This window comes from Atta colombica, unplaced genomic scaffold (assembly GCF_001594045.1).
Source record: "Atta colombica isolate Treedump-2 unplaced genomic scaffold, Acol1.0 scaffold47, whole genome shotgun sequence".
Taxonomy (NCBI): domain Eukaryota; kingdom Metazoa; phylum Arthropoda; class Insecta; order Hymenoptera; family Formicidae; genus Atta; species Atta colombica.
The window spans coordinates 3,670,225-3,680,263 of NW_017259536.1; the positions used below are offsets into that span (position 1 = coordinate 3,670,225).

The 10,039-nt window shown below is 29.7% G+C and overlaps 1 pseudogene; it reads left to right on the forward strand.

The window, feature by feature from the left end:
- The window catches only part of LOC108691457, a 30,151-nt pseudogene extending 22,122 nt beyond the window's left edge, over positions 1–8,029 (forward strand).
- Positions 8,030–10,039: the final 2,010 nt, after the last annotated feature.

Here is a 10,039-nt window from a genome sequence, read left to right on the forward strand (position 1 = left end):
AGGAATACATAATCATCTTAAGAGAAAGTCAAAATGATTTTATTTTGACATCACAAAAGTCAAAACGATGATTTTTTATTACAAAATTTGACTGTTTATTGACATTAAGAATCAAATCCTTGGGTAAAATTATAAATAAATGATATAGAAAATGATATAGAAAATCTGTAATGTAAGTAAATAGAATTTTATTTTGTGAAAATGGTCATAAATTATAGAATTTAAGATAAGAATTAAAATTGATATCTTTTAAGATGTAATAACGATATTTTTAGGTGGCCAAACTTATTCAATGCGATGGAAATACGCGATGTATTCTATTAACGATACCAACACTTATGTTGATGATTATGATTCTGGTGAAACTGTATACGTGCCACTTTAATAGAAGCAAAGTATGCCATTACCGAAATTTATTCTATATATTGAAAAATCATTATTCGCATTTTTATTATTATTCGCGATTGCGGTCTTTTACGATCGTCGGTGCACTATCCGATGAGATTTAATATACATTGAGAGTATTTCTAGATAAAAATTCTCACTGATCATCTGATTAGCGACTGGGAAAAGTTGCAAGGCGCAGAAGAGTACGAAATTATGAAAACTTATGCCGCGAACGCGAGATTGCTTTCTTTGGCATATTGCTGTAAGGATAAATCGTTCGATTATTCTCATTTTTATTTTGACTGATAATGGATAATTATTTTGTTTTGGTACAGTATATTATTATATAGTTTCCAGTACGTTTATCTCAATTAGCCTTATATCACCCATAATGAATGTCATATTACCTCTTAATGAATCCCGACCCATATTTATGCCTTTTGAGGCTTATTACTACGTAGACGGCGAAAAATATTTCTTCTATATTTTCTTCCACACTCTCGTTAGCTTAGAGATATCTTTAACAGCAATAGTCGCGCACGATTGCATGCTTCTGGTTTACATCGAACATGTTTGCAGCATCTTCGCTGTGGCAGGGTAAGATGTGGGGTGTTTTCCATTTACTGATACAAATTTACAAAAGCATCATTCTATCTTTCTTAACAGTGAGTAACAAAGGTAGAACGATATCTTTAGATAGTAGAATTTTTGTCGACTTGTGTCAGCAAATGGAAAACACTCCATCACTTATAAAATGCTATTCTCTATTATTCTCTTAATCTAATTGAGGGAGCGGAATTATCGTCTATTTCAGATTTCGATTTGAGACTTTATCACGTAACGAGCACGACATAATGAGTAAAAGTCTGAACGACATATACGGTCGGAAGATCGCAGACTCTGTATACGCACACCGGCGAGCTTTATGGTGAGGCTGCATTATTTAATTAAAACATGTACATGCTGTGTTTGCTAAACCCAAGAATAATTTATGTATTAATAAGAGCGAGTGCATATAAATTTGTATTCGAAAATGATTTATTAAAAAATTACAAACTTTTAATTTACGAACAGAATGCATTTATCATTATTTCTGCTACAATAAAAATATTCGAAAGAGTTTAATAGTCGTTGGATGAATAATTTGACAAATGGAAGCCTGCATTCTTTCTGAAGAGAGAGAGAGGGGAGAGAGAGAATTTTTAAACATTTTTATCTATTTAATTAATTATTTTCTGATAATTAGTTGTTACAATAAATGTTAAAAGTTACAAAAAAATGTTTAAAAAATCTAATTGTTGCAATTCATCTTATGGTACTCGCACTTTTTGAGATAGATCGTGTCACGTTGTCACTCGCATTTGCATGCTTAATATCAGGAGAGATTAAAATATTGTATTTGTCGCCGAGATTGCGATGCAGAAGAAATTGCGGAAACGATGAGGTACATGGCATTCATCATTAGTCAACTGGTTAGTCAACTGGAGAAATAGAGGGAGAGAGAAAGAGAGGGAAGGGGGAGAGAAAGAGAAAGAGAGAGAGAGAAAGAGAGAGAATTTTTAAACATTTTTATTTATTTAATTAATTATTTTCTGATAATGTTAGTTGTTACAATAGCTACAATAAATGTTAAAAAAATTTTCTTCTAAATTATAAATCTTTAGAGTATCCCTTATAAAAAAAACAAGTAATTAATGACGTATATCACAACATTTACTACAGGTTCGCGGAGCTTCTTAAAAATACCTTCTACGTTACCTTCGCGATACAAATAATGATAGTTACCGTTACGATGAGTATTTCCTTGCTACAAGTACTTGTAGTACGTATCTATTTGTTGCAATTCATCTTGTGATATTCGCACTTTTTGAGATCGTGTTATGTTGTCACTCGCATTTGCATGCTTAATATCAGGAGAGATTAAAATATTACATTTATCGCCTTCGAGATTGCGATGCAAATAGAAGAAATTACGGAAACGATGAGGTACACGGCATTCGTCATTAGTCAACTGGTTCACTTGTTCTGCTATAGTCTGCAAGGCCAGAAATTAATAGATCACAGCTTACAAATGCGCAACAAAATGTAAGACAATTTGATTTTTACAAAATATTATAAATGGAAATTAAACCTATGAGAATAAATCAATTAATAGAAATAACCCTATTTTATAATAATCATTTTTATTTTATGTTATTTTATGTTAAATTAAAGCTCGATAATTTTGAGACACAAAATTGCAGATATAATTGTTCATGGTACAATATACCCGTGAAATCGCAAAGATTGCTTCTGTACGTGATGCGAAGGAGCATGCAACCGAATTTTTTGAGTGCCGGAAAAATTTATGTCTTTTCTCTGAAGAGCTTCACCACGGTAAAAGTCATTTTTGCACGTTACATTTTATTACGACATTCTTTTGAAATTTTTAAAGTCTAAAAATGCTTTTTTTTTAAAGGTTGTAAATTCTTCTGTGTCGTTTTTTACAGTACTTGCGTCTTTCCAGTAATTAGTACTGCAATATGTAATTCGGATAGTATCATTGTGCATTTTATGCAATCACAACTATATTATAGTAGTAAATATTGTGCGATTAAAATAATAAATACATTTTTGATCATGTAAGCGAGTTATTTACATTATTAAATCATTGTTAAACATAATTTGAAATCTCATTGTTTCAGAGAGTTACAAGTTATGGAGAAATATTTAATATGCATAAATAGAAAAATAATGGATTTTTTTTTACTACATCTAATATTTTAAAACATTCAACTTGATAAACATTCAAATCTGAATGTCACCTAATACTCAAAGAGGTTAGATAGAGATATACATTCGTATACAGTAGGGGAACCAGCTAAGAATATGTGAGCGCAGTATTGCCACGACGAAAATTTAAAACGTACACTGGGGTATCAATCATGAAACTTTATCCTTAGGATGAAAAGTGAAAAGTGAAAATTTTAATCATTAAAGTTAATGGAGAAATTTTTCAGTTTTCATTTTTCATCCTAGAAAAAAAAGTTTCGTGATACCCTGATGGCGAAATGTAACATCTAGTACACTAGGGTCATAGATGTGCTAAAAAAACTTAAAAATATGCTAAAAAAAAACTGAAAAAACATGAAATAAAATAGGTACAGATAAATATATATTTATTATTAATTTAAATATATATCTACATATGTACATACATATTTCAATCTGTATATAAATATATATTTATTTATAATTTGATTTACATTTTAGTATAGTTAACATATGTTACATATATTTATTACATTTACGTAGTTCTTTTTATGTTTCTTTAAACTATTAAATGAAGTAGAATTCATAATTTATATTTTTACGGTACAACTTTTTTTTAACTCAGTTGAATTAAAACAAAAAATTTCTTACTTATAATTCTGAATAAAATAGCATTCATGATGTATTTTTAAATGATACATGAATTTTCTACTGACAATTATGAATAATATTCTTGATCCATTTTAAAAAAATGGGCCAAAGCAAAACTTTTTTTTATTCAATTGGATTAAAAAACTGCATTTCCTATTCACAATTTTGAATTTAACAGTATTCATAATTCACAGAATCGCTGATATTATTTAAAGATTATGCGTTTCGCGAGTTCCTCCGTATCCAGATCTATTCTTGGAATGCCAACATTTCGTAAACCTTGCAGTCTATTTCATCACATGATATTATTTTCATATTGAATAACTGCATTTCCTATTCAGAATTTTTAATTAAGCAGTATTTATAAGCGTAGAAATGGCCGATATTATTTTTAGATTTAATTGGATTGAAAGACTGCATTTCCTATTTAGAATATTACATATTATATGTAACATTTATTATATTGAATAGTATTCTTAGTTCATTTTAAGAAAAGCTTAAATTATTGAAATTTTATTTTATTTTGTTATCGATATTAATCAAAAAGATTTTTATTTCTATTTTTTACACAACCTTAACATACATATTTCCATATAAAAAAAAATTAAAAAGCAATAGCATATCGCCATTCTTAGTATCAAGAAATTGATAATTCTTGGTCATCATTCTGTCGTGCTAATTATTTCCGCAAAGGATGAAGCGTGAATATTGCACGTTAGAGATATTCGTAACAGTATTGCAGTAATTATGCAACAATTTACAAGATACATGTGTATAACAGTTACCATAATTTTTATCTTGCTATTATATATAGTCAACAAGAACTCTTATTTCCTTCATGGACGATCGATATATTTTCCTGGGAAAAATCGCCTCGTTCATTAATAGGCAATCATTTGTGTCCACTTTTTACGAGACATAGAAAATTGCTACGTTAAAGATTTCCGCATATATTCCCTCTTCATGCCTGATAAAATATTAATTTCTCATAACAACATGAGAAATTTAGTCGATTGCGTCTTGCCGAAGACGAAACACTGTTTTGAAAGTTATGGAATCGGCACAGAAATATTATGGGATTAATGTTACAAAACAATTGCTGTTACTCGCTGGAAAATGGCCTTATCAAGAAAAGAGAATGAGCTTGTTCCTTGTTGCTTCGCTGTAGTCGTTGTTTCACTGATCATTCCACAGGTTCCAGAGAAATTTTTCGTATCCAAACAGAACAACAAATTATATCAAAATGATATCAAAGTGTTTCCAAAATGATCACAAAAAGTCTTTTCAATCATTTAATATTTATTTTAACATAATTTTAACCTGTTGTTCTGGGTAATATTTCTACCATGTATTCATAGTAATTCTAATCTAATAATCAATAAAATACATAAAAAAATTAATTACAGTACGATATACAATGTTGTCTACATCTGTTAAACTCGCTTTGGACATAAATTCAGGGTAGAATTTTGTTTACAATATTTTAGAGACTTTTTAGAGACTTTTTGTGGATATTTTTTTTTAAAGAAGCTATTTGGTTTGCAAATTACTTTTGATGACTATCTTGATACATCATTAAATACCATCGTTAGTATAAAATATCAGGATTCTCGTTTTAATGAAGTGAACTTTAACGTTTACAATATTTGATATTTAATGATGTATCAAACCATAGAGATAATCCACACACGCGCAGCTTCCTTGAATTCTGTTCATGACTTCATGAAATCTATATGTTTATATATATCTAATAAAGTATATAAAATAAAGTATATAAAATGCATTTTGAAGTAGCTTACACCCACAAGGAATACATTATGTTAAGGAATAATTATGTTAAGAGAAAGTCAAAATGATTTTATTTTGACGTCACAAAAATCAAAACGATGATTTTTTATTACAAAATTTGACTGTTTATTAACATAACATTACGAATCAAATCCTTGAGTAAAATTATAAATAAATGATATAGAAAATCTGTAATGTAAGTAAATAAAATTTTAATTTGTGAAAATGGTCGCAAATTATAGAATTTAAGATGAGAATTAAAATTGATATCTTTTAGATGTGCTATAATAACGATATTTTTAGGTGGCTAAACTTATTCAATGCGATGGAAATACACGATGTGTTCTATTAACGATACCAGCACTTATGTTGATGATTATGCTTCTGGTGAAACTATATACGTGCCACTTTAATAGAAGCAAAGTATGCCATTATCGAAATTTATACTATATATTGCTCAAAAAATCATTATTCGAATTTTTATTATTATTTGCGATCGCGGTCTTTTACGATCGTCGGTGCACTATCCGATGAGATTTAACATACATTGAGAGTATTTCTAGATAAAAATTCTCACTGATTATCTGGTTAGCGACTGGAAAAAGTTGCAAGGCGCAGAGGAGTACGAAATTATGAAAACTTATGTTGCGAAGATTGCTTTCTTTGACATATTGCTGTAAGGATAAATCATTCGACTATTCTCATTTTTATTTTGATTGATAATGGATAATTATTTTGTTTTGGTACATTATTATATACAGTATATTATTATTATATACAGTATATTATATACCATACTTTCCAGTTACAGTGTATTATTATATACTGTATATTGTTATATACTTACTTTATAGTTTCCAGTACGTTTATATCAATTAGTCTTATGTCATCCATAATAAATGTCACATTACCTCTTAATGAATCCCGACCCATATTTATGCCTTATGAAGTTTATTACTACGTAGACGGCGAAAAATATTTCTTCTATATTTTCTTCCATGCTCTTGTTAGCTTAGAGATATCTGTAAACAGCAATAGTCACGCACGATTGCATGCTTCTGGTTTACATCGAACATGTTTGCAATATTTTCGCTGTGGCAGGGCAATAAGATCTGAAATGTTTTCCATTTACTGACACAAAAGCATCATTCTTTCTTTCTTAATATTCAGTGAGTAACAAAGATAGAACGATATCTTTAAATAGTAGAACTTTTGTCGACTTGTGTCAGCAAATGGAAAACACCTCACTTATGCTATTTCTCTACCATTCTCTTAATCATCTAATTGAGGGAGCAGAATTATCATCTACTTCAGATTTCGATTTGAGACTTTATTAACGAGCACGACATAATGAATAAAAGTCTGGACCACATATATGGTCGGAAGATCGCAGACTCTGTATACGCACACTGGCGAGCTTTATGGTGAGGCTGCATTATTTAATTAAAACATGTACATGCTGTGTTTGTTAAAGCCAAGAATAATTTATGTATTAATAAGAGCGAGTGCATATAAATTTGTATTAGAAAATGCTTTATTAAAAAATTACAAACTTTTAATTTACGAACAGAATGCATTTATCATTATTTCTGCTACAATAAAAATATTCGAAAGAGTTCAATAGTCGTTGGATGAATAATTTGACAAATGGAAGCCTGCATTCTTTCTGAAGAGAGAGAGGGGAGAGAGAGAATTTTTAAACATTTTTATCTATTTAATTAATTATTTTCTGATAATTAGTTACAATAAATGTTAAAAGTTACAAAAAATGTTTAAAAAAATCTAATTGTTGCAATTCATCTTATGGTACTCGCACTTTTTGAGATAGATCGTGTCACGTTGTCACTCGCATTTGCATGCTTAATATCAGGAGAGATTAAAATATTGTATTTGTCGCCGAGATTGCGATGCAAATAGAAGAAATTGCGGAAACGATGAGGTACATGGCATTCGTCATTACTCAACTGGTTCACTTGTTCTGTTATAATTTGCAAGGCCAGAAATTAATAAATCACAACTTACAAATACACGACAAGATGTAAGACAATTTGATTTTTACAAATATTATAAATGGAAATTAAACCTATGAGAATAAATCAATTAATAGAAATAATCCTATTTTAATAATTTGTATTTTATGTTATTAAATTAAAGCTCAATGATTTTGATACACAAAATTGCAAATATAATTGTTCATGGTACAATATACCCGTGAAATCGCAAAGATTGCTTCTGTACGTGATGCGAAGGAGCATGCAACCGAATTTTTTGAGTGCCGGAATAAAGATTTATGTTTTTTCTCTGAAGAGCTTCACTACGGTAAAAATCATTTTTGCACGTTACATTTTATTACGACGTTCTTTTGAAATTTTTGAAGTCTAAAAATGCTTTTTTTTTAAAGGTTGTAATGTCTTCTGTGTCGTATTTTACTGTACTTGTGTCTTTCTTGTAATTAGTAATAATATGTAATTCGGATAATATCATTGTGCATTTTATGTCATTACAATTATAATAATAAATATTAGTAAATATTGTGATTAAAATAATAAATACATTTTTGATTATGTAAGCGAGTTACATTATTAAATCGTTGTTAATTATAATTTGAAATCTCATTGTTTCACAGAGAGTTACAAGTTATGAAGAAATATTTAATATGCATAAATAGAAAATAAAGAAATATTAGTTCTCTTGTTTTCTCTTTTTTTCTAAGCTGTCGAATTGCGTAGATCAATTTTCATGAAAAAAAACATATGAGATTCCTCCTACACTCCTTGTATAATATTTAGAGTAGGAACATCTTTATTTTATAGTTTTATAATATATTAAGTATTTTCTAAATAAGATATGCAAGAGAAAGATTTGTACGAAAATTATTTTTCCAAAATATTGTTGACTTGATTAATAAGATATTTTTACCGTGAATTTTACGTATAATGAAATATTTTTTATATTCTTAATTATTTTTGGAGACATATCTAAAAAGCCGCTGTACGCGTGAAGAGTGATAATCGATTTAATTATAAATATATCTTTAAGAAAATGACATTCAATGGTATAAAATACACTAAAATAATCAAATAAATAACATTTATACATTTATCATATATCAAGTTTTGCGTTTCGCGTGCTTTCATTTTCACGTGATGTCAGTAATAAATTAAATTTACAAGTCATTCTCCATATATTGAGAGTGCATTAATTTTAAGGGATTTTTAAATAAAAATACAGTTTTATTGTGAAAAGATGGTTATAAATTGATCATTCAAAATATTGTTTATCGCTATTTTTTCTCATCTTTTTGGTAATAAGTAGATTTCACGTCGAAAGAGCGACACACATCTTTTGCGGCTGTCTACGAATCGATCTATTTTTTAATATCTTCATAAGAATGGAAGCGCTGCTTAGACAGGCCACGAGACATCGATTGAAATAGGTGGTAATCGGAAGGAGCAATATCTGGAGAATATGATGGATGTTATAAGATATATCCCAGTTAAGCACTTCTAACATTTCCTTGATCGGTTTCGCAATATGTGGCCGAGCATTGTCGTGCTGGAAAATCACTTTGTCGTGTCTTTTCACGTAATCTGACCGTTTTTGTTTCAATACTCTGCTCAATTGCTGGTGGTAACATTCCCCAGTGATTGTTTCATTGGGTTGGAGCGCATTATACACTATACCCAGCTGATCCCACCAAATACAGAGCATGATATTTAGCACCACCTATATTTAGCTTTACTCGATGTTGATGGTTCGCCTGGCCTGCACCATGATTTTTTGCGCTTCAGATTATCATTGCGTATTCATTTTTCATCACCTGTCACGATACAATGCAAAAAATTTTTTCTTCTGTGTCTTTGAAGCAACAATTCACAAATCATTTTGCGCTTTTCGTTTCTCGGCTTCATCTCGTACGGCACTCAATTTCCTTGCTTTTGAATCATTTCAATGGTCTTTAAACATCTGGAATTCGTTGATCGATCATCATTTAATAATTCTTGCGTTTATCTCGGGTTTTGTTCGAATAAAGCTTTCACTTCCTCATCTTTAAATTTTTTTGGCTGGCCTGGATGTTCCTCGTCTTCCGTGTCAAAATCATTATTCACATATTGAAATCGATGGAGTATAATCATCATAAGCTTCCGACAGCATTTGTTTCAGCAGCACTTTTTTTCAAATGGAAGCAAAAAAACAAAGCAAATTGCGTTTTATTGGCACAATTCACATATCCAATGCTCAAAAAAATAATGTTCACACTTCGGCAAAATGAGGCATGAAAGCCTCACTGAAAACTAAAGCCACATGATGACAGTGTTGTTAGACCGAATTTCAGACGTATGTGCGTCCAATGTAGCTTCAGTAACGTACGATTAGTAAATAGGACATCATTTGTCGCTTAGAGTTGAAAATATGGAAAATTTTAATGTATTACATATTGTATATATGTATATATATATAT